We start from the raw sequence: 26,427 nt of genomic DNA, 5'->3' as shown, positions 1-26,427 counted from the left end.
TGCAAGCCATAGATTCAGTGCTGCACAAGATGCAGCAGCTTAGTTGAATCCATGTTGCTGTAAATAGCATTATTTCATTCTTTTTTATGGCTGAGTAGTATTCCATTGTATATATGTACCACATCTTCTTTATCCAGTCATCTGTTGATGGACATTTAGGTTGTTTCCGTGTCTTGGCTTTTGTGAATAGTACTGCTATGAACATAGGGGTGCATGTATCTTTCTGAATTATAGTTTTGTCTGGGTATATTCCCAGGAGTGGGATTGCTGAATCATATGGATGCAATTAGAGGTTATCATACTAAGTGGAGTAAGTCAGAAAGAGAAAGACAAATACCATATGATATCACTTATATGTGAAATCTAAACTATGGCACAAATGACCCTATCTACAAAACAGAAACAGACTCATAGACATAGAGAACAGACTTGTGGTTGCCGAGGGGGAAGGAGAGGGATGAACTGGGAGTTTAGAGTTAGTAGATGCAAACTATTGCATTTAGAATGGATAAACAACAAGGTCCTAATGTATAGCACAGGGAGCTATATTCAGTATCCTGTAATAAACCACAATGGAAAAGAATATAAAAAAAGAATGTATATGTGTGTATAACTGAGTCACTTTTTTGTACAGCAGGGATTGGCACAACATTGTAAATCAACTATACTTCAATAAAAAAAAATTAAAAAGAGAAAAATGATGCAGTAGCTTATGTCATGGCTGCAGTTTGGTCATCATGCAGTTAGCTTTTTCCCTCTGGTGGCAGTTATAGTATCTGCAAAGCAACTCAGGAATGTGCATCAGACACTGTTATCTATATCCTTTAGGGAGGAACTAAAAATTTTGTGACTCTATTGTCCTAATCATTAACTGCTTAAATCTACTCTTTTGTGACTCAGGGGAGGCCTGGGAGTCTACAGCTTTTCTACAAACAGGAGACAAGGGACATGGAGGGGCTTTTGTACCTGGGAGGAGGCCGCAGCATCCTGCTAGGTTTCACTTGTAGTTTGGCCTTCAAATGGTGGCAGCATGGTAATTGTGACCTTCATAACACATAATCAGCTTTGATAAGTTTAATTCTGCTACTGAAGGTTGAAATGAATGCCAGTGGTAACTGAATGTGGAAATATCTATACTTACCAGTGTAATAAGTTGACTAAATGGCATGTGGAAAATCAGATGGAGAGGATTTTCTCTTTTTTTTCCAGCTTTATTTAGATATAATTGACATAGAGCACTGTATAGGTTTAAGGTATACAGCATAATGATTTGATTTACATACTTCATGAAATGATTTCCACAATAGTTTAGTGAACATCCATCATCTCATACAGATACAAAAAAAGAGAAAAAAAATTTTTCCCTTGTAATGAGAACTCTTAGAATTTACTCTCTTATCTTTCATATGTAACATACATCAGTGTTGATTATATTAATCATGTTGCACATTACATCCCTAGTATTTATCTTAAAACTGCAAGTTGTGTCTTTTGACCACCCTCATCCAATTCCCCCTTGAGAGGCTCTTTGCTATTGCAGACTTTTTTTTTTTTTAATCTTTCTGGACTATATGGGTTAAATATTAACTGTTACAGTGATCCAGGAAAACCTGTTTTATGTATGAGAATAAATTTTCCTCTTTAATTATATTTAGAAGATAAAAATACTATTTTAAAAATAAGGTTCTGTGTTGAAATCACAATGTTCCCATACTTTAAATTGGGACACTTTTATAATTATTTAGTTTTGACATCACCAATAAATGCAGGTCCAGAAAACAATGCAATTTAAAATGCCATGAGATGTACCCGAGTGTTATATATTTAGAGCACAGCTTTACAGACTAGAGTGTTGTTTTATGTAAAGTAGCAGCTTTCACACTTCAAGTATCTGGAAGAGTTTTATAAAACACACTGTTAAGTGTGAACTGCCCCTTTTTTATTCAAAGTTGATGGGATTCCAGAAGTACCATTATATTGCCTTTACTTCAAAGTGCAGTTCACAGTAAAATACACCTTCCCTTTCTTTTTAAATAAGTTTCAGTGGGATAAAGCTTAAAGTGTCTTGTAACTTGTATCCATTTCCTTCAGGCTGAAGACACTGAGGTGAATTGAGATTTTTGCCTAGTCTGAGAATTAGATTTAAGTGTTCTGGAACTTTATTTTTGAAATGTTGCTGTGTTAGCAACATAATGGGCAAGTGTTTATATTAAATCTAAGGCACTAATGATGAAGAGGGCTGAAAAGGCAAAGTATAAACCTTTCAATATCATGCCCACATTTGAGTTTGTCCACATGCAGACATGCTTTTCATATTTGGGTTAGAGTTGTTAACCATCGAATCTGTTGCTGTATACACTTTGGCTTTTTGGTTTTTTGGTCTGCTTGATGTTGCTGGCTGAAAACATTGCTTGGGCATCCTGCCTGCCGTGTACCAGACTGACCTGACAGCCATTACTAGTCACTAGAAGTTCATAGCTATGTCCTTTGTATTGAGTCGTCCTCTATGTGTTTCTCCTGTCCAAACTATGTGACCCCAATTATCCGTTATATGCAGCTATAATCTCTTGTTTGTATAGTTTGAGGTCAACTTGTAGTAAATAAAATGACACAGAACTAAGAAAAATGAACATGTTATAATGGCTAACATTTATTCAACATTGTCTATGTATTAAGCTCTGTTTATAGTAGATTATAAGTATTATCTCACATAAATCTCACATCAACTTGACAAAATAGGTTTTAATATTATTTCCATTTTATAGGGGAGAAAATTGAGACCCAGAGAGAGATTAAGTAACTTGTCCAAAGTCACTCAGTTACTAAGCAATAGAGGCAGAATTCGCATTAGTAGAATTTAATTATAATGTGTGGGGTAGCTTCTCAACTTGCAAAGGATAGAGTTCCCCTCAACATTTTTCTAATAAATTGAATTATTGAAACTTATTTTGTTGGCATTGTGAATGCTTTGCTTTATTTTATGTTAAAACAATTTTTTTAGTAAAAATAAATATTTCAGATAGGATCATAGTAAATAGGTTAAGTTACAAAAATTTTAGTCTATTTATTAATTTTATTTCAAAGTTAGTAAATTATCCATTTATTAGTCATATAACAGTCTTACATACTCTGCATGTTAGTTTCTCTACATGGGGTCTTTTCATTTTCCATATGTGTAAAGATATTCTTTCAAGCTCACAACAAAAAAATAAGTAAGAATATTTTAAAACATATACCAGAAGATTAAACATGTATATTCAGAGCAGCATCTTATACTGACCAAACAAGTAAAAATCAACTACTCAGAGAATATTAATCTGAGTCATAGTGATATACATGAAACTTGGAGGAAGGAATAATTATTGCTTAGGGAAAATGTACTGTTTGCTTTTTACATATTTTCATGATTTTGAGTTGGATGAAAATGAATTAAATTAACTTTGATTTTAGAAATCTTATGGGACCATCAGTAATTGATCCCAGGAGATTAAAGTTTGGGTTTTTTTGCACTGTTTTAGCTTATTGCTCAATTCAGAAATTTCTGTGTAATAAAAAGAAACACTAAGCTTTCAACCTTTTCTCCCCATAATCTTTCACTTCTTAAATGAGCCAATGTTAGTTTACTTAATTTCTGAAGAAAGTCAGAATGAACTGTAAACTTTCTCAGTAAACTTTCAAATAATACCCAAATAACAAACTTTAAAGAAATTATCAGTTTAAAATCTGTACTCCCTATTTAGCAAACAATAAATATCAGTGCTTGGATACAATCTTAATTTGCAACTAATATCTTCACAATATATGCAGGTTCTCTTAAATTCTACTTTTATGTTCTGGGTCAGACCCTGAAGTTCTAGAACAATTAGAATTTAGGCAGAGCAGCTTTCATCATTTTAATGGTACTGGTGGAACGAGTTGCCTATACTGAGGGCCAACTAGGTACTTGTTCACCTCCAGGTGTTAGGAGGACTGATAGAGGGTGCACAGGCAGAGGAGGACTGTCTAAAATAAAATGTTATAACAAATTCTTAGAAATGCACAACCTTCTGAGACTGAACCAGGAAAAAATAGAAAATATGAACAGACCAATCACAAGCACTGAAATTGAAACTGTGATTAAAAATCTTCCAAGAAACAAAAGCCCAGGACCAGATGGCTTCACAGGCAAATTCTATCAAACATTGAGAGAAGAGCTAACACCTATTCTTCTCAAACTCTTCCAAAATATAGCAGAGGAAGAAACACTCCCAAACTCATTCTATGAGGTTACCATCACCCTGATACCAAAGCCAGACAAAGATGTCACAAAGAAAGAAAACTAGAAACGAATATTGCTGATGAACATAGATGCAAAAATCCTCAACAAAATACCAGCAAACAGAATCCAACAGCACATTAAAAGGATCATACACCATGATCAAGTGGGGTTTATCCCAGGAATGCAAGGATTCTTCAATATACGCAAATTAATCAACGTGATACACCATATTAACAAATTGAAGAAGAAGAACCATATGATCATCTCAATAGATGCAGAGAAAGCTTTTGACAAAATTCAACACCAATTTATGATAAAAACCCTGCAGAAAGTAGGCATAGAGGGAACTTTCCTCAACATAATAAAGGCCATATATGACAAACCCACAGCCAACATCATCCTCAATGGTGAAAAACTGAAACCATTTCCACTAAGATCAGGAACAAGACAAGGTTGCCCACTCTCACCACTCTTATTCAACTTAGTTTTGGAAGTTTTAGCCACAGCAATCAGAGAAGAAAAAGAAATAAAAGGAATCCAAATCAGAAAAGAAGAAGTAAATCTGTCACTGTTTGAAGATGACATGATACTATACATAGAGAATCCTAAAGATGCTACCAGAAAACTGCTAGAGCTAATCAATGAATCTGGTAAAGTAGCAGGATACAAATTAATGCACAGAAATTTCTTGGATTCCTATACACTAATGATGAAATATGAAAGTAAAATTGAGGAAACACTCCCATTTACCATTGCAACAAAAAGAATAAAATATCGAGGAATAAAACTACCTAAGGAGACAAAAGACCTGTATGCAGAAAATTATAAGACACTGATGAAAGAAATTAAAGATGACACAAACAGATGGAGAGATATTCCATGTTCTTGGATTGGAAGAATCAACATTTTGAAAATGACTGTACTACCCAAAGCAATCTACAGATTCAATGCAATCCCTATCAATCTACCACTGGCATTTTTCATGGAACTAGAACAAAAAAATTCACAATTTGTATGGAAACACAAAAGACCCTGAATAGCCAAAGCAATCTTGAGAAAGAAAAACGGAGCTGGAGGAATCAGGCTCCCTGATTTCAGACTATACTACAAAGCTACAGTCATCAAGACTGTATGGTACTGGCACAAAAAAAAATATAGATCAATGGAATAGGATAGAAAGCCCAGAGATAAACCCATGCACATATGGTCACCTTATCTCTGATAAAGGAAGCAAGAATATACAGTGGAGAAAAGACAGCCTCTTCAATAAGTGGTCTGGGAAAACTGGACAGCTACATGTAAAAGAATGAAATTAGAACACTCCTGAACACCATACCCAAAAATAAACTCCAAATGGATTAAAGACCTAAATGTAAGGCCAGACACTATCAAACTCTCAGAGAAAAACATAGGCAGAACACTCTGACATAAATCACAGCAAGATCCTTTTTGACCCACCTCCTAGAGCAATGGATATATAAACAAAAATAAACAAATGGGACCTAATGAAACTTAAAAGCTTTTGCACAGCAAAGGAAACCATAAACAAGACGAAAAGACAACCCTCAGACTGGGAGAAAATATTTACAAATGAAGCAACTGACAGAGGATTCATCTCCAAAATTTACAAGCAACTCATGCAGCTCAATATCAAAAAAACAAACAACCCAATCCAAAAATGATCAGAAGACCTAAATAGATATTTCTCCAAAGAAGATATACAGACTGCCAACAAACACATGAAAGAATGCTCAACATCATTAATCATTAGAGAAATGCAAATCAAAACTACAATGTGATATCATCTCACACTGGTCAGCATGGCCATCATCAAAAAATGTACAAAAAATAAATGCTGGAGGGGGTGTGGAGAAAAGGGAACCCTCTTGCACTCTTGGTGGGAATGTAAATTGGTACAGCCACTATGGAGAACAGTATGGAGGTTCCTTAAAAAACTAAAAATAGAACTACCATATGACCCAGCAATCCCACTACTGGGCATATACCCTAAGAAAACCATCATTCAAAAAGAGTCATGTACCAAAATGTTCATTGCAGCTCTTTTTACAATAGCCAGGACATGGAAGCAACCTAAGTGTCCATTGACAGATGAATGGATAAAGAAGATGTGGCACATATATACAATGGAATATTACCCAGCCATAAAAAGAAATGAAATTGAGTTATTTGTAGTGAGGTGGATGGACCTAGAGTCTGTCATACAGAGTGAAGTAAGTCAGAAAGAAAAAAATACCGTGTGCTAACACATATATATGGAATCAAAGAAAGAAAATGGTCATGAAGAACCTAGGGGTAAGACGGGAATAAAGACACAGACCTACTGGAGAATGGACTTGAGGATATGGGGAGGGAGAAGGGTAAGCTGGGACAAAGTGTGAGAATGGCATGGACATATATACAGTACCAAACGTAAAACAGATAGCTGGTGGGAAGCAGCTGCATAGCACAGGGAGATCAGCTCGGTGCTTTGTGACCACCTAGAGGGGTGGGGTAGGGAGGGTGGGAGGAAGGTAGACACAAGAGGGAGGAGATACGGGGATATATGTATATGTATAACTGATTCACTTTGTTATAAAGCAGAAACTAACACACCATTGTAAAGCAGTTATACTCCAATAAAGATGTTAAAAAAATAAATTATGCAGTAGTTTAGTGCATTAAAAATATGAAAAATAAAAAATAAATAAAATGTTATGTAAAACTATCTAATCACCAGTTGCTTAGAGCACACGTTAGTACAGTCTTCTCAGAACAAAGAGAAGGTAGAACAAGGAGGAGATAGGGGTATTAGAGGCACCTATGAAGATGTTTGAATCAGCTCAATTTTTAAAACTGAAATTGAGATTGGCATACTATGGCTTGTAGGCCACTTCCGCCCACTGCCTGTTTTTGTAAATAAAGTTTTATTGGCCCTTAGCATGCTCCTTATTTTATGTATTGTCTATGGATGCTTTCATACTACAAAGGCAGAATTAGTCCTTACAACAAAGACCGTATGGACTATAAAGCCTAAAATATTTACAATCTGGTGCTTTTTAGAAAATATTTGCTGACTCCTGTTGTAAATTTAATATGAAAATTATTTTCAAGTTCCCTTTAAGATATTGTTTGTATACATATAAATTGGTGGAATATCATACAGGTTGAGTATTGTGATCTTTTAAGAATACCACACTGAATAATTATTAAATTATTTAATACTATGAAGAGATATATCCAGGAGCTATCTTTGGAAAAATGTTGTTTTTTAAAAATTTCTGTAATTCAGCTGTTTTAGGAACAGTTTGTTGTGTATTCCTTTGGCTGAGATAAACTTTTGTATAGAGATTTAATTCTTAGCAATTTTGATCACGTCTTAATGAAATTGTAATATTTGTTATTCCGGTTTGTTAATATGGAATAAACTATGTTTAGTTTCTATTTTGCTTACTGCATTTGATATTTTGTTAATGGGAGTTAGTATACATTAATTTTCTCATTTACAGAAGATTTTAATTGATTATAAATTACAGGATATCAATTGAATATTGCTTTGATTTGGTAGCAATCTATGATGTTAATGTGTGATGTACATAAGTTTCATGTTATATGACAACCATTAATATTATAAAATGCAGTTAGTGGTTGAAAGAGAAGTGTTCTATTTGTATTACTTGTTCTTTCTTTGAAGGGGGCAGAGAATTATTTTTGAAAGTATGCCAGCTTGTGTATGTTTTGTTTTTATTTAATTCATTTAAACATTTTTTCTGACCATACAGGATATGGTTTTGAGGGCTAGAGTATACCTCACTGCTGAGTGGCATCCTACATGCAGCTAATACTATAGTATAACTTCACTGATGGCATGTCTGCTTCTCTCACTGTTTCTATATCTTTATGGTCAGGGGAGAGGTATGCACAGTGCCTGGTTCACTGTGATCACTAAGTAAATGAATTGAATTGAATTGAAGTATCCATGTAATGGGAAATTTTATATTTTTGAAATTCTCCCGGAATTCCAAAATATTCTTGCTGTTTCTACTCTTAAAATACATGAGGAAGCAGTTGTTTAGATGTCTGTTTGCCAGCTTGATCTTACAACCCTCCATAAGGAGGGACTTTGCTTGATTCATCTTTTTATTGTCAGCACCTGACACAGAGCAAGGAGCACATACTTGTAAAGCAAGGTTATGAGTAATATGATTGCCATTCCTTATCACAAAATATGGGCATTTGTTTCTGGATCTGGATGAAGTCTTTTGCACGAAGCAGGCAAGAGGAGGGAGGAGTAAGGAGTAAATGTGTGTGCCTCACTGGGCTAAAGGTCTGAATAGTCAAGGATTACTGAATGGATGAATGGAAGAGTGGTAGTTAGACTCCTAGCTGTCAGGAAGTGCAGAACTGAAATATTAGAGCAATACCAAAAGCTGATTTAGCAAAAAAGTCTTCTTTCCTCTGGTATAATTTAGCAACACTAAGGAGGCTGTTAAGGTGTGTTTCCTTGGAGAGAGTGAATTTTCAGACTTGAAAATGTTGGTGTTATGGAAATCCTGGAGAACTCTTCCAGACTGAGAGATACTAAGGGATCCAAGTCTGCTTTTTTATAGACCTGATGCAAGGATGCTTAGAGTCATGGTAGGCTAGTAAAGGTTTAACAACCCCTCTCTAGAAGGGGACAGAACTCTGATTTGCAGTGTTTTCCAGTTTCTGTGGTATAAATACTCCCACCATGACTGTTAAGCTATTGATTTGACCTCACTGAACATGGAGTTGAGCAGAAGTACACAAAACTCACTCTCAGGGGCCAGCGCCGGCACAGAACAGGTTTGAAATCACTTTAGCTCTTGGTTGTAGGGATTTACTGCCAGGTTACTAGGAATTATATGGAGGTGTTTCATGTTATTAACTGATAGGTATGGATGTGACCATTTGTTTTACATACATGAGTAGATGTGGAATTGTAATGAAATTTTTATTCTTTTTACCTTTGTGACATCTTGGCAAGAAAGGCAAGGGTAACTTTCAAAATTTGTGTCTCTGGAAAACTAGAGGGCATGATCTCAAGCGTTTTCGTTGCCCTTCAGAAGTGGTAATAGTAGAGGCATTTTGTAATTCTCTTTCCAAAAGAATGGGCTATCTCAAATGCACAAGGAATATGGGAATTTTTGCTCTACACCCAAATGAGCCAGCACTGTGCCATTGTTCTAGTCAAAACTGGTCTGGTTTTATACTTGTGAATCTACACATTGTCTGAAGGTGATTCATGCTTAGCTAAATTATTCATTTTTGATATTCATGTGGCAGCTTGGAAACTTTCTGAAGCTACCCTCTTACAGGCAACCGCTAACAATGCTTCCCTGTAGCACCATGTCAGTACTGTTTGTGTGTGAGGTACAGAGGGTTTGTCTTCATTCGAAATTGCTTGGTAAGATTCTGATTTGCTCTTTCTTTATGTTGCTAATAGGTCACTCAGTAAACTTAATAGCATATTACATAATATATATAAATTGACCTCACCTGGCAACCTGGTTTTCATATCCTATTTTTCCTATATATGTTGACTTTCTCCTAATGCTATTAAAACATTTAAGATGATTGAAAACACCCCTTCATAGCCAATCTTCATGGAAAAGGGGTTTATATTCATCTCTTTTTCAGTCTCCCACTTCTTCCTGAACTCAGTGTTGTTTAGCTTCTTTGCCCATTATTCAACTGAAAATGTTTTAGTTAAGGACACTCTGCTCTCCTCTTTGTTTGCTTGTTCCCCGTATGACCTCCTCCAAACTCATGCCTGGGTTCAGCTGCATGACTGAGTTACATGACAGACGCTTCTTGCCTGGGTGATTGTGATTGTCTGCTAGTATCTCTCTGTAACTATGTGTCTCCCCTCCAGTCCACGGTGCTGTCACAGAGCGTACCATCTGAAATGAAAATCTGATCATATTAGGTGACATGGGGCTGCCCTGGTAGAGCAATAATTTTGTGCCCCTTCTGCAAAATTCTCTTTATTTCTTTATTCAACATTTATTTGGAGGAGTGCTGATGGAGGGTGCAATAGGTACAGGAGAGCTTCTGGAGGCTCACTCAATGAAGGCCCACCTACCTCCCTAGAAGACACATCACCAGAGTTGCTTGGACATATACCCCAGGAGGAAGTACTCCACCTCATGAGACTGATTCTTTCATACAGCCTCTCCCTGAGAGAACTTTGGGTCAGTACAATTTTCTCCATCTGGTTACATATCAAATGATAGTTTCTTGGTAACATGAGCAACTGCACGCTAGTCAGCTTTTTTTTTTTTAATTAGAGTATAGTTGCTTTGCAATATTGTGTTAGTCTCTGCTGTACAGCAGAGTGAATCAGGTATACGTATACATATATCCCCTCTTTTTTGGATTTCCTTCTCATTTAGGTCACCGCAGAGCACTGAGTTCCCTGTGCTGTACAGTAGGTTCTCATTAGTTACCTCTTTTATACATAGTAGTGTATATATGTCAATCCCTATCTCCCAATTCATCCCACCCTCCCTTGCCCCCTGGGTATCCATAAATTTGTTCTCTACGTCTTTGTCTCTGTTTCTACTTTGTAAATAAGATCGTCTGTACCAGTTTTTTCAGATTTCACATGTATGGGTTAATATATGATATTTGTTTTTCTCTTTCTGCTAGTCAGCTTCTTAATGTGGCTCTGCTTACAGATATTTTGTTTACATTATCAAATCTTTGGTGATACATTCCTCTTCTTTGGTCTATGTTCATTATGTATGTGGTCTCCAGCTGAAATATTTACACGTTGCTAGTGGGTCCTGTCCTCTACTATGAAATAACTCAACTGTGATAACAAGGTTTGGGCCTTGGATTACGCAAAATCATTTAGTTCTCTGTTTTATTAATTCTATTATTTGGACGATTTGCATATTGAGTTTACTATGGCTTCCTTATAATAATAAAATGAAACTAATGGGGGCATAAGTAATAATGAATTTGATATAACAACATTATGATAAAATGTTGAGCAGTAAATAAAGGGGTAACTGATGACAAATGAAGATTCAGAAATTTGGGAAATGTAACTAGGAAAACATGTATAGATAAGTGAGGATTTAATTTCTAGTATCTCAAGGGTGTTGTTACTGTCTTATATTTGCTTTTCCCAAAACGATTCAATGCAGATATTTGAAAGATAATTTCCCTGATTGGAAGCAATCTCTAGTTACTTTAAGGTGATCACCTCCCCCCAAAAAAAGAATTATTTGAAAAGATATGCTACAGAGATCACTTTATCATAACACATTGTTTTCTTTAAAGTAGGAATGTATGTAGTTGTGTGTTTTTTTCCGTGTGGTATTTTAAAGGCCTGCATATCAAGGACGTGTGAAGAGTTTCTATTTAGAAACTTTCCAACTGAGAAAGTAGTTGCCCATTTTCCATTTTAACCTCTATTTACACACATCCTAGTATTCCAGGAAATTCAGAACTAGATCATTCTTGAAGGCCAGTAGACTAAAGTGAAACTAAAAGATTATTATTATTATTATTTTTTTGCGGTATGCGGGCCTCTCACTGTTGTGGCCTCTCCCATTGCGGAGCACAGGCTCCGGACACGCAGGCTCAGCAGCCATGGCTCACGGGCCCAGCCACTCCACGGCATGTGGGATCCTCCCGGACCGGGGCACGAACCCGTGTCCCCTGCATCGGCAGGCGGACTCCCAACTACTGTGCCACCAGGGAAGCCCTGTTATTTATTTTTTTTAAATGTCACTGAAGTAGTAAAATGACAGTTGCTTTACACATTTGTGACTATGTGTACTTCAAGGAAAGAAGATAATTTATTAATTACCTGGTTAAATAAGTTTTTACATTTAACAAGTATTTATGAAAAAATGCCAAACTAACACTTTGGATAAATAAGTTTGAAAATCTACATTGAGAATTGAATTAATGAAACTTACCAGTACTCTGTGATCAAATAAACCCAGCATCTAATCTAATTTATTCTTCATTATTTCTTATTGTTTCCTCTGTTGAGCTGAATAGTGGTAGTAGTAATAAATTTATATTATATTGGCTTTACCATTTATAAAATAATGTCACCTACACCATCTACTTTAATCATCACAGTGCTCCTGGGACATAAGTTGAGCTTATATATTATGGAAAAATTGTGGTTTAGAGAGATTATGACTTGTTAAATATCATACAGCTTATCAATGGAAGATCTAAAATCCAGGCATCCAGATGCCTGACCTTACGTCATTTCTCCCTCCCTCCCTCCATCCTAACCTTATTTCTGTCTTAAAGATCTTGCTATCGCTGAGATGCTGAATTGACATCAGAATTGACTGAAATTTCTTGCTGAGAATATGTTTATCATGCATTAATAAATCACATTTTTTGATGCTTCAGTTCCTGATGTAATTATTATAATTACTATTTTACTTTACTAATTTTAAGATGATCTCAGTCTTCTTACATGCATTTTCTATGTGTGTTAGCCTAAGGAATAAAAAGTAAAACTAAAAATTCTTGGGATTTTGCAAATATGTTGAAGTATTAACCCTATCTAATGAACAGAGCAGTAATCTGTTAAATAACCATTAGACCAAGACAAATCCCTCTATCCACATGGTTTTAGTTATTCATGTACTGATCCTGGCCAGTGTTTTTTCTGATTAAGTAAAGTGTAGGCAGTTAGAATGAAGGGGCCAAATAACAATTATAGTACCAGTATTACTCAAATCCTTACAGTATTCTATACTTGTATACATATTTTAAATTTACATAAGTATCTCTTATATTGGATATGTTTGCTCTGTCAAAATAAGGGTATTTTTAGTTTCATTTAAAATATTTTTATCAATTAGGTAACAGTATACCAAAATTCAGAAGAAACATGTTTAAATGTTAACATCTGTTTTTTTCCTTTAACACTTGCAATGATTTATAACCCATATTAAATTAGGTTATGCATATCTTTTTGTGTAGTCAGTTGAGATAGAAGATTGTACAAGTTTTAGCCTTTATAGTATCTTTTTCCTTTAATCTTTGTTTCTGATCATTGAGCCGGGAGCTCCCTAATTGGATAGCAATAAATCATAGGAACTGACATATCTTGACTCATTTTTCTAACTCTGATAATACAGCAAACATGGGAGCAGGTTGAATTTTGGGGTCAAATAGTATCAGAAACACACTTTTATCTTTTAGATCCTGTCTTAGTTTTTAGAAAGCAAATTATAGAAGTATTGCCTTCGGGATCCATCATTGTAGCCCTGGGCTACTTTGACTTTTGTATCCCTAACTGGGCCCCTTATTTCTCTAGCTGGTTTTCTTCCTTTCCAATTTCACCTTTCATCTGGTTTTCCCTCTGGTTTTCTTTGGATCACAGTTCTTTTCCTTAAGTTCTCTGTTGGTGTTCAGCTCCCTTGCTCTGGTCTTTCTTACTACAGGCAGTTTGTATTCTTTCCCGTCTTTTGTTGACTCTGCAGACAATAGTGGTTTGGGAAGCCTCCTCGCAGTTTGCTATCTGTGTGTTGAGAACAATGGTTTCTCTCATACCATTCTGGTAGCCATTGTAATTTGATTGATTTGGGGAAGAGGAAAATGTCATGTTAGATTCTCTCACATGTAGTATTTCTCAACTTTTTATAAACATTACAAATAGCCCCAGGTTAATATCTTACCTGATATAGGTTCGTGTTTTTTAATAGAAGACATGGCCTAAGTTTGTAGAGCGTAAGTTGAAAGCATAACATCTTTACCTGTAAGTAGTTTGTTGTTTTTGAATATTTTAGTTTTGGCTGAAATTTTCAGAATCCACATTACTTTGCTTTGAAAGAAAGGGATAAGCATCTTTGTTTTTAATGCTAACATCTCTCTGGGGAGTACATCATGTGCATTGTATGATGAAATCTAGATTTGTCTCTTATAAGTTATTTCTAGGAGAGCATGAAAATTTTTTTATTACTTGGTCAGATTCCAGCCAAAAGCATATAGTATTTGATGAGTAACTAACACAGATAATTAACAGATTAAGAGAATGCGTGAGACCAAGCATGAACAGAGAAGTTGGGAAGGAGGTTATCAGCATAAAATACTTTGGAAATGAACAGGGCAACTAGAGCATGAATGTAATCAATTTAATTTGTGGGAACTATATTTCCTTAGAATTATATTCTTATTTCTTACTCTGTATGACTTCGACTATATCCACATTAAGTAAAGAATATCCATGTCTCAGCTGTGTGCCAGGTGGGCTAGTTAAGTTTCTCCATAAAGGAACCCATTGCTATGTTGGATGGGTGGTTCAGTCTGTTTTTCCCTCTAAAAGGAATGCCATCTCTGGTGTTCAGGGCCTTAAAATATCAGGCACAGTGATTTTTCAAAGGGCCCAAGGAACACAGATGGAGACACTTTTATGCCAAATGAGAGGAGAAGCAGAAATCAGCCCAGCTATCCTAGGTCCTGCTCTGTTCTCACATAGTTTGGAAGCTTGAAGGAGATGGATTGCCTGCTTTCCCTTTCCATACCTGGGAGAGATTTTAAGCCCAGCTGTTCAACTAGCATTTGGAGAGTGGTACCTCAAAAGAATGAAAGATAAAAGACTCTAGTTGTCATGGACTTTTCCAAAAGCAGTTGGCCCCCAAGATGTTTGGCACAAGAAATAATGTCTGCTAAAGACTATTGATTTACCAGCGTATAAGAAGCAGGCAGTGGAGCCAGATAAAAGGAGGATGGATCTGAACTGAAAATCATCTCCACCTCCATGTTTATTAATGCTTCGTCCGTTGGCTGTGCCATGATGATGCCTGCCAGCTGTAAGCCAGACACAGACTGTTCAGACTTTCTCCACTCATGGGAAATGCACACGACTGGCCTAGTTTTATCCCCAGAATATGTTGCGCTTTGCTACCTTTTGGTGGCCCCCTTCCCAGGTACAGACCCTGGTATTCTCATGATCCATAACTCTCACCACTTTATCTGTAGATATAAAGCTTTTTTTAACTCTAAGTCATATAAATATGATAGCAGCTTTAAAGTGTTAAAATTCCCAGATTATTGCCAGTTGTACTAATATTAAGAATATAAACTAAAAAGATTTGGTCAATTCAAACAATAGGAAACATAGGAGAGGGGAGTTAATTTTTGCAATCTGAGTTTTCCTGGTGCTCAAAAAACAAACAAAAAACAACCCGTAGCTCCTTAATACCCACTGTACCCACTGCCTGCTCTCCTTCACAGAGGGAATATAATGTTACTTTAGGATCATAATGTTAGTGGATTCTCAAGTACCTCTGTATCTGAAAATATGCATTTCAAAGATGAAAAAGGTTTGGAAATTGTGTGGAACAGTTATAAGTCTCATGAGTAATTAATAGAAAATTTTTGAATTGAAGAAGATTATATTTGCTTTAGAATGTTAGGACAAGTGCCACTTGTTACTTTTTAGTGCTTTCCTTTGTGCTATTTTTCCAAAGTGATTATCATAATTGTTAATGCAGCAGTCAATCTGATGGCAGCAAATGTTTTATTTTTTTTTAAACATCTTAATTGGAGTATACTTGCTTTACAGTGTTGTGTTAGTTTCTGCTGTATAACAAAGTGAATCAGCTATATGTATACATGTATCCCCATATCCCCTCCCTCTTGCGCCTCCCTCCCACCCTCCCTATCTCACCCCTCTAGGTGGTCACAAAGCACCGAGCTAATCTCCCTGTGCTATGTAGTTGCTTCCCACTAGCTAGCTATTTTACATTTGGTAGTGTATCTATGTCCATGCCACTCTCTCACTTTGTCCCATCTTCCCCTTCCCCCTCTCCATGTCCTCAAGTCCATTCTCTACATCTGCGTCTTTATTCCTGTCCTGCCCCCAGGTTATTCAGAACCTTTTTTTTTTTTTTTTTTAGATTCCATATATATGTGTTAGCATATGGTATTTGTTTTTCTCTTCCTGACTTACTTCACTCTGTATGACAGACCCTAGGTCCATCCACCTCACTACAAATAACTCAATTTCATTTCTTTTTATGGCTGAGTAATAGTCCATTGTATATATGTGCCACAGTTTCTTTATCCATTCATCTGTCAATGGACACTTAGGTTGCTTCCATGTCCTGGCTATTGTAAATAGTGCTGCAGTGAACATTGTGGTACATGACTCCTTTTGAATTACGGTTTTCTCAGGGTATATGACCAGTAGTGGGATTGCTGGGTTATATGGGAGTTCTATTTTTAGTTTTTTAAGGAACCTCCATACTGTTCTCCATAGTGGCTATATCAATTTACATTCCCACCAAGAGTGCAAGAGGGTTCCCTTTTCTCCACACCCCCTCCAGCATTTATTGTTTGTAGATTTCTTGATGATGGCCATTCTGACCAGTGTGAGATGATACCTCATTGTAGTTTTGATTTGCATTTCTCTAATGATTAGTGATGTTGAGCATCCTTTCATGTGTTTGTTGGCAATCTGTATATCTTCTTTGGAGAAATGTCTATTTAGATCTCCTGCCCATTTTTGTATGAGGTTGTTTTTTTGATATTGATCTGCATGAGCTGCTTGTATATTTTAGAGATTAATCCTTTGTCAGTTGCTTCATTTGTAAATATTTTCTCCCATTCTGAGGGTTTTCTTTTCATCTTGTTTATGGTTTCCTTTGCTGTGTAAAAGCTTTTAAGTTTCATTGGTCCTATTTCTTTATTTTTGTTTTTATTTCCATTTCTCTAGGAGGTGGGTCAGAACGGATCTTGCTGTGATTTATGTCATAGAGTGTTCTGCCTATGTTCTCCTCTAAGAGGTTTATATTGTATGGCCTTACATTTAGGTCTTTAATCCATTGGGAGTTTATTTTTGGGTATGGTGTTAGGGAGTGTTCTAATTTCATTCTTTTACATGTAGCTCTCCAGTTTTCCCAGCACCATTTATTGAAGAGGCTGTCTTTTCTCCATTTTATATTCTTACCTCCTTTATCAAAGATAAGGTGACCATACATGCATGGGTTTATCTCTGGACTTTCTACCCTGTTCCACTGATCTATATTTATGTTTTTGTGCCAGTACCATACTGTCTTGATTAGTGTAGCTTTATAGTATAGTCTGAAGTCTGGGAGCGTGATTCCTCCAGCGCCGTTTTTCTTTCTCAAGATTGCTTTGGCCATTCAGGGTCTTTGTGTTTCCATATAAATTGTGAATTTTTTTGTTCTAGTTCTGTGAAAAATGCCATTAGTCGTTTGAGAGGGATTGCATTGAATCTATAGATTGCTTTGGGTAATATAGTCATTTTCATGATGCTGATCTTCCAATCCACGAACATGGTATATCTCTCCACCTGTTTGTATTGTGTTTAATTTCTTTCATCAGTGTCTTATAGTTTTCTGCATGCAAGTCTTTTGTCTCCTTAGGTAGGTTTATTCCTAGGTATTTTATTCTTTTTGTTGCAGTGGTAAATGGGAGTGTTTCCTTAATTTCTCCTTCAGATTTTTCATCATTAGTGTATAGGAATGCAAGAGATTTCTTTGCATTAATTTTGTATCCTGCTACTTTACCAAATTCACTGATTAGCTCTAGTAATTTTCTGGTTTCTCTATGTATAGTAACATGTCATCTGCAAACAGTGACAGTTTTAATTCTTCTTTTCTGATTTAGATTCCTTTGATTTCTTTTTCTTCTCTGATTGCTGTGGCTAAAACTTCCAAAACTACGTTGAATAATAGTGGTGAGAGTGGGCAACCTTGTCTTGTTCCTGATCTTAAAGAAGATAGTTTCAGTTTTTCACCATTGAGAATGATGTTGACTGTAGGTTTGTCATATATGGCCTTTATTATGTTGAGGTAGGTTCCCTCTATGCCTGCTCTGGAGAGCTTTTATCAAAAAATGGTGTTAAATTTTGCCAGAAGCTTTTTCTGCATCTATATGGTTTTATCCTTCCATTTGTCAATATGGTGTATCACATTGATTGATTTGTGTATATTGAAGAATCCTTGCCTTCCTGGGATAAATCCCACTTGATTATGGTGTATGATCCTTTTAATGTGTTGTTGGATTCTGTTTGCTAGTGTTTTGTTGACGATTTTTGTGTCTATTTTCATCAGTGACATTGGCCTGTAATTTTCTTTTTCTGTGACATCAGTGTCTGGTTTTGGTATCATGGTAATGAATGGTGGCCTCGTAGAATGAGTTTGGGAGTGTTCTTCCCTCTGCTATATTTTGCAAGTTTGAGAAGGATAGGTGTTAGCTCTTCTCTAAATGCTTGATAGAATTCGCCTGTGAAGCCATCTGGTCCTTGGCTTTTGTTTGTTGGAAGACTTGTAATCACAGTTTCAATTTTATTACTTGTGATTGGTCTGTTTATATTTTCTGTTTCTTCCTAGTTCAGTCTCAGAAGGTTGTGCTTTTCTAAGAATTTGTCCATTTCTTCCAGGTTGTCCATTTTATTGGCAAAGAGTTGCTTATAGTAATCTCTCATGATCCTTTCTATTTCTGCAGTGTCAGTTGTTACTTCTCCTTTTTCATTTCTAATTCTATTGATTTGAGTCTTCTCCCTTTTTTCTTGATGAGTCTGGCTAATGGTTTATCAATTTTGTTTATCTTTGCAAAGAACCAGCTTTTAGTTTTATTGATCTTTGCTATTTTTCCTTTATTTCTTTTTCATTTTTTTTTGGATCTAATCTTTATGATTTCTTTCCTGCTAACTTTAGGGGTTTTTTTTGTTTTTCTTTCTCTAATTGCTTTAGGTGTAAGGCTGGGTTGTTTATTTGACATGTTTATTATTTCTTGAGGTAGGATTTTATTGCTACAGACTTCCGTCCTAGAACTGCTTTTTCTACATCCCATAGGTTTTGGGTTGTCGTATTTTCATTGTCATTTGTTTCTAGGTATTTTTGGATTTCTTCCATGATCTCTTGATTATTTAGTAGCATATTATTTAGCCTCCCTCTGTTAGTATTTTTTACAGTTTTTTCCTGTAATTGATATCTAGTCTCATAGCATGTGGTCAGAAAAGATCCTTGATACAATTTCAATTTTCTTAAATTTACCAAGCCTTGATTTGTGACCCAAGATATGATCTCTCCTGGAGAATATTCCATGAGCACTTGAGAAGAAAGTGTATTCTGTTGTCTTTGGATGGAATGTCCTATAAATATCAATTAAGTCCATCTTGTCTAATGTGTCATTTATAGATTGTGTTTCCTTATTTATTTTTATTTTGGATGATCTGTCCATTGGTGAAAGTGTGGTGTTAAAGTCCCCTACTGTTATTGTGTTCCTGTTGATATCCCGTTTTTTGGCTGTTAACATTTGCCTTATGTATTGAGGTGCTCCTATGTTGGGTGCATAAATATTTACAAATTTTATATCTTCTTCTTGCATTGATCCCTTGATCACTATGTAGTGTCCTTCTTTGTCTCATGTAATAGTCTTTATTTTAAAGTCTGTTTTGTCTGATATGAGTATTGCTACTTCAACTTCCTTTTGACTCCCTTTTGCATGGAATACCTTTTTCCATCCCCTCACTTTCAGTCTGTATGTGTCCCTAGGTCTGAAGTGGGTCTCTTGTAGACAACATAAATACAGGTCTTGTTTTTGTATCCATTCAGCCAGTCTTTGTCTTATGGTTGGAGCATTTAATCCATTTTCATTTAAGGTAATTATCGATACGTATGTTCCTATTACCGTTTTCTCAATTGTTTTGGGTTTGTTATTGTAGGTCTTTTCCTTCTCTTGTGTTTCCTGCCTAGAGAAGTTCCTTTAGCATTTGTTGTAAAGCTGGTTTGGTGGTGCTGAATTCTTTTAACTTTTTCTTGTCTGTAAAGGTTTTGATTTCTCCGTCAAATCTCAATGAGATCCTTGCTGGGTAGAGTAATTTTGGTTGTAGGTTTTTCCCTTTCATCACTTTAAATATGTCTTGCCACTCCCTTCTGGCTTGCAGAGTTCCTACTGAAAGATCAGCTGTTAACACTTTGAGGATTCCCTTGTATATTATTTGTTGCTTTTCCCTTGCTGCTTTTAATATTTTTTCTTTGTATTTAATTTTTGATAGTTTGATCAATATATGTCTTGGCGTGTTTCTCCTTGGATTTATCCTGTATGGGACTCTCTGTGCTTCCTGGACTTGATTGACCATTTTCTTTCCCATGTTAGGGAAGTTTTCAACTATAATCTCTTCAAATATTTTCTCAGTCCCTTTCTTTTTCTCTTCTTCTTCTGGAACCCCTATATTTTGAATGTTGCTGCATTTAATGTTGTCCCAGAGGTCTCTGAGACTGTCCTCAATTCTTTTCATTCTTTTTTCTTTATTCTGCTCTGCAGTAATTATTTCTGCTATTTTATTTTCCTTGTTAGTCATCCGTTCTTCTGCCTCAGTTATTCTGCTATTGATTCCTTCTGGAGAATTTTTAATTTCACTTATTGTGTTGTTCATCATTGTTTGTATGCTCCTTAGTTCTTCTAGGTCCTTGTTAAACGTTTCTTGTATTTTCTCCATTCTATTTCCAAGATTTTGGATCATCTTTACTATCATTACTCTGAATTTTTTTTCAGGTAGACTGCCTATTTCCTCTTCATTTGTTTGGTCTGGTGGGTTTTAACCTTGCTCCTTCATCTGCTGCATATATCTCTGTCTTCTTATTTTGTTTAACTTATTGTGTTTGGCTCTGCTTTCTGCAGGCTAGGTTCTTAATTCCTGTTGTTTTTGGTGTCTGCCCCCAGTGGGTGAGGTTTGTTCAGTGGCTTGTGTAGGCTTCCTGTTGGAGGGTACTGGCGCCTGTGTTCTGGTGGGTGAGGCTGGGTCTTGTCATTCTGGTGGGCAGGGCCACGTCTGGTGGTGGGTTTTTGGGTGTCTGTGAACTTTATATGATTGTAGATAGCCTGTCTGCTAATGGGTGGGGTAGTATTCCTGTCTAACGAGTTGTTTGACATGGTGCATCCAGCACTGGTGCTTGCTGGCCATTGGGTGGAGCTTAAGACTCTCAGCTCTAAGTCGGAGATCTCTGGGAGAGCTCTCACTGATTGATGTTACCTGGGGCCGAGAAGTCTCTGGTGGTCCAGTGTTCTGAACTCGACTCTCCCACCTTAGAGGCTCAGGCCTGATACCAGCCTGGAGCACCAAGACCCTGTCAGGCACACGGCTCAGAAGAAAAGGGAGATAAAAGAAAGAAAGAAGAATATAGTAATAAATAAAAATATAAAAGAAATTATTAACATAGAAATATAATGATAATTTTTTTAAAAAAGAGAGCAAACAAACCAGTAAATAAATCCACCAATGATAACAAGCGCTAAAAACTAAACTAGGATTAACAAAAAATCAGACACAATTCAGTCACAGACAGCAAACTCCAAGTCTACAGGTGCCCCCAAAGTCCACTCCTCAATTTTGGGATGATTCGTTGTCTGTTCATGTATTCCACAGATGCAGGATACATCAAGTTGATTGTGGGGATTTAATCCACTGCTTCTGAGGCTGCATGGAGAAATTTCCCTTTCTCTTCTTTGTTCGGACAGCTCCTGGGCTTCAGCTTTGGTTTTCACCCCACCTCTGCGTGTAGTTTACCCTCAGGCATCTTTTCCCCTCCCAGACAACAGGGGGTTAAAGCAACAGCTGATTAGGGGGCTCTGGCTCACTCAGGCCAGAGGTAGGGAGAGGTATGGTTGTCATAGTTGGAATGCAGGGTGAACCTGTGGTGGCAGAGGCCAGTGTGATGTTGCTGCAGCCTGAGGCGCACTGTGTGTTCTCCCAGGGAAGTCGTCCCTGGATCATGGGACCCTGGCAGTGGCGGGCTGCACAGTCTCCCAGTGGGGGAGCGTTGTGTGTCGATAGTGAGCTGCGCTTGCACACAGGATTGTTGGTGGCGGCCCAGCAGCCTTAGCATTTCATGCCCATCTCTGGCGTCCGAGCTGATAGCTGCAGCTTGTGCCTGTCTCTGAAGCTCATTTAGGTGGTGCTCTGCCTTCTGTGGGCAGACGGGGAAGGAATCCCCTCTCCTCATGCACCCTGAAACAATGGTGTCTTGCCTCTTAGGCAGTTCCAGAATTTTCCCCTGACTCCCTCCCGGCTAGCTGTGGTGCACTAGCCCCCTTCAGGCTGTGTTCATGCAGCCAACCCCAGTCCTCTCCCTGGGATCTGACCTCTGAAGCCCGAGCCTCAGCTCCCAGCCCCCACCTGTCCTGGCGGGTGAGTAGACAAGCCTCTCAGGCTGGTGAGTGCTCGTTGGCACCAGTCCTCTGTGCGGGAATCTCTCCACTTTGCCCTCTGCACCCCTGTTGCTGTGGTCTTCTCTGTGGCTCCAGAGCTCCCCCCACCAACCCCCGACCAGTCCCCATCTCTACCAGTGAAGGGGCTTCCTAGTGTGTGGAAAATTTTCCTCCTTCACAGCTCCCTGCCAGAGGTGCAGGTCCTGTCCCTATTCTTTTGTCTCTGTTTTTTTCTTTTCTCTTTTTTTGCCCTACCCAGGTACGTGGGGATTTTCTTGCCTTTTGGGAAGTCTGAGGTCTTCTGCCAGCAGTCAGTAGGTGTTTTGTAAGAGTTGTTCCACTTGTAGATTTATTTTTGATGTATTTGTGGGGAGGAAGGTGATCTCCACGTCTTACTCCTCCACCATCTTGAAGGTCCCCCTCACAACAATCAGCAAAGCTTTTATAAATCTTAATAAAATGCCCCAGCATGTGGTTTCAATCAATGTTTAGGGATTTATGGGTTTAACATTGGATAGAATTATCAGATATTATAGGTAAGGCAATGTAGGCCTTTCCTTTGAAGAATAGACTTCTTGCAAAAGTACTTAGATCGTGACATATTTCCAAAATTATTTGGGGCAAAACAAAACACCAACAAGTAAAATTTAAAGATTATTGTACTGAATTCTGGAGATTCAATTACCATATAATTTTCATTAAATGCAAATATTATTTATCCTTCTGAAAAAAAGGTAGGATTTAAGACATACACTGAAATATTAATTAAAATGGCATCTTTTCAATTTTTATTTTAGAAATGAAAGACATACTACTTATAAACATTTGTTACTTCTTTCTTTGTCATTTTGGCTGATATCTCTAGCTCCTTTATTTTTTTGAGAATCTAATTTTGTATTTTATAAAAAGATTGAGGTTGGTAGAAATTATGAAGTTTTGATGATGAAGACCCTAAAGGAGGGAAGGAAAGACAAGGTGCTGACAATTCTGCATTTAGGTGGATCCAAGAAGTGATCCCTAAAATAGGTTGTGTTCAGGACTGGGCTGATTTCACACAGTTAACCTTGGCAGGATAGAGTATACTGAAAGGCCACTTCATTGGAATGGAACAGATGAGAAAATGATATATGTGGTTTAATACAGTTGATGAGATGCAGAGCCCATTATTAAAAAGTATATAATGAACAAAATACAGGCTCATCATGGAGTTATAAGTGTTTTGATAGGTAAGATAAAGTAATATAATGCAAGTGCTTAGGAGTCCAGGCAGACCTTTAGGCTGGTAGGACCAGAGAAACCGTTCCACGAATTGCAAGTTCTCAGCCACTAGACTGGAATTTAGGGCAAGACTGTTCCAGCAGGGAGACTGGCCAGATGAAGCCAAAGTCTCAACTCTGCAGGAATACATGCACTATGCATGTTACTGAAAGAAAGACTTCAGTGCAGAAACTAGAACTAAATTCAGCTGGTTAGAATTTGGTTTCAAGCACCTGAATTGGTCTAGCAGTCAAGGAGACTTATGCTGATTCTGTTTGACCCTAAGTTTTGGGCTAGGGTTGTTCATAATATTTCTCCATAAGATCAGAATCCTAAACACTGGGGCACAGTTGAGGCTTCAAGTAATTTTGATTGTGGGAAGAAGAGAGCCTGGGGACAGGTAGTCTATCCCATGAAGGACTCTCCTCTCTCCTGAGAATTCCCTTCAAGTATGGATGCCGTGGTGGAGGCAGCCCTCTTAGAGACTTTCCATCATGATTATTATTTAAAATACATTTCTATAAGGTATTAAGACTACATGGATAAACTAAATGCCTCTTGGATAACCCTTATTACTCTGTGAGTCCAAAAAGAATGCTATATCCTTTGCTCCTCTGGATTCTTGGATTTTAAGCAGTATTGGAATCTTCTTTTAGAACTTAAAGATGCATGAAAATTACCTTAAAATGAAGTAGGTTAGTCTTTGAAAAAAAGCCTTTTCGGTCCTGTGAGAAATCTTTATTAAACCATAAAGCTTTATTTAATCTTTAGTGTGTTAAGAAAACATGATGGTATTAAAATACTTAAATTTTACATTACAATGTGCCATATGGTTTGTGTCCTAAGCTGATTTCCACCCTTTATCAAGGAGAAGAATAAGTAAGTATACACATAATTCTGATTGTGACCTCCAAATTCTGCTTTGAGATTTCCTAGCCACATAGCCAGTTAAAGTTGTTCACCTGACCAGAAGGTCCATTTTACTAATACACATTGATGGGAAATATATTTTATTTTGGCAGCAATAAACTCTAATTACTTCTATGTGAGTTTTCTTTAGCTACTCTATGCATAAAGTTCTCTCAGATAGGAGAAATATCTTTTAACTATTTCTGTGAAGTTAAGAAGATATAGTTTCATAAATCCACTTTCAGTACCTATCTCATTGTAATAATTATTGGGAAAACTGGATAGCCACATGCAAAAGAATGAAACTGGACCACTATCTTACATCATACAAAAAAATTAGCTCAAAATGGAATAAGGGCTTAAACTTAACACCTGAAACCATATAACTCCTAGAAGAAAACATAAGTGGTAAGCTTCTTGACAATGTCTTGGCAATAATTTTTTGACTCTCAGACCCAAAGTAAAAGAAAGAAAAGCAAAAAAAATCAAGCAGACTATATCAAGCTAAAAAGCCTCTGCACAGCAAAGGAAATCATCAACAAAATAAAAATGCAACCTACTGAATGGGAGAAAATATTTGAAAATCATATATCCAATAAAGGGTTAACATCAAAAATATGTAAATAACTCATACAACTCAACAACAAAAAACAAATAACCTGATTAAAAAATGGGCAGAGCATCCTCAAATAACCTAAACTACAATCTAAAGAAATTAGGAAAAGAAGACCAAACAAAGCCCAAAGTCAGCAGAAGGAAGGGAATAATAAAGATCAGAGAGGAAATAAGTACAATAGAGACCAGAAAAAAAAAAAAAAAAAACAATAGGAAAGATCAGTGAAACCAAGAGCAATTCTATTTTTGGGTATTTATCCAAGGGAAAAAAAAACACTAATTGGAAAAGATATATGAACCCCCTTGTTCATTGCAGCACTATTTACAATAACCAAGGTATGGAAACAACCTAAATATCCATTGATGGATGAATGGATAAAGAAATTGTGGTATATATATGAAATGGGATATTATGTAGCCATGAAAAGGAATGAAATCTTGCCATCTGCAACAACTTGGATGGACCTCAAGGGGATTATGCTAAGTGAAATATAAGTCAGAGAGAGGAAGACAAGTATCCTATGATGTCTCTTACACATGGACTCTTAAAAAGGCAAATAAAAAAACTAAGCTAATTGAGTCAGAGAATAGACTGGTGGTTGCCAGAGGCAGGGGGTGGGAGGTGGGAGAAATGGGCAAAGGGGAGTCAGAAGAAAAATAAATAAATAGTTCCATTTTCAGTACCTGTCTCATTTTAGTAATTATTTCATGGAGTTCAGCAGTCCCCATGGAGGCCTGTTACCATGTAGTAGAAAGAACATGAGTTTTGGAGGCAACAGATATGAGTTTGAATGCCTTTTTTAAAAACCACTTACTAGTTGTCTGATCCTGGACAATTTACCTAAGATTTCTATATTTCTGTTGTGAAAGGTGAATGACATCTCCCTCAGAAGATTATCGTAGATATTAAGTAAGGAAACAGTTAACCTAATGCTTGTACATTTTACAATTTCACTTAAAGTTTAGATTTTTTCTCAGCTCTTATTTAAACAATGGAGTCAATGTCTACCTTATCAGATTGTTTTGAGAATCAATGATAAAAATGTTTTGAGTAATAAGGTCCTATGGACATGTAAGGATTTGTTATAGTTCTTTCCTGCTAACAATTGATGTCTCAAAAATGTTTTGAGATTTCCTCATCACATAACCAGTTAAAGTTTTTCACTTGACTGGAAAGGTCATTTTAAAGGGAAGACAAT

The sequence above is a fragment of the Hyperoodon ampullatus genome (assembly GCF_949752795.1).
Source record: "Hyperoodon ampullatus genome assembly, chromosome: 11".
NCBI lineage: Eukaryota > Metazoa > Chordata > Mammalia > Artiodactyla > Ziphiidae > Hyperoodon > Hyperoodon ampullatus.
This window is presented reverse-complemented; position numbering follows the sequence as displayed.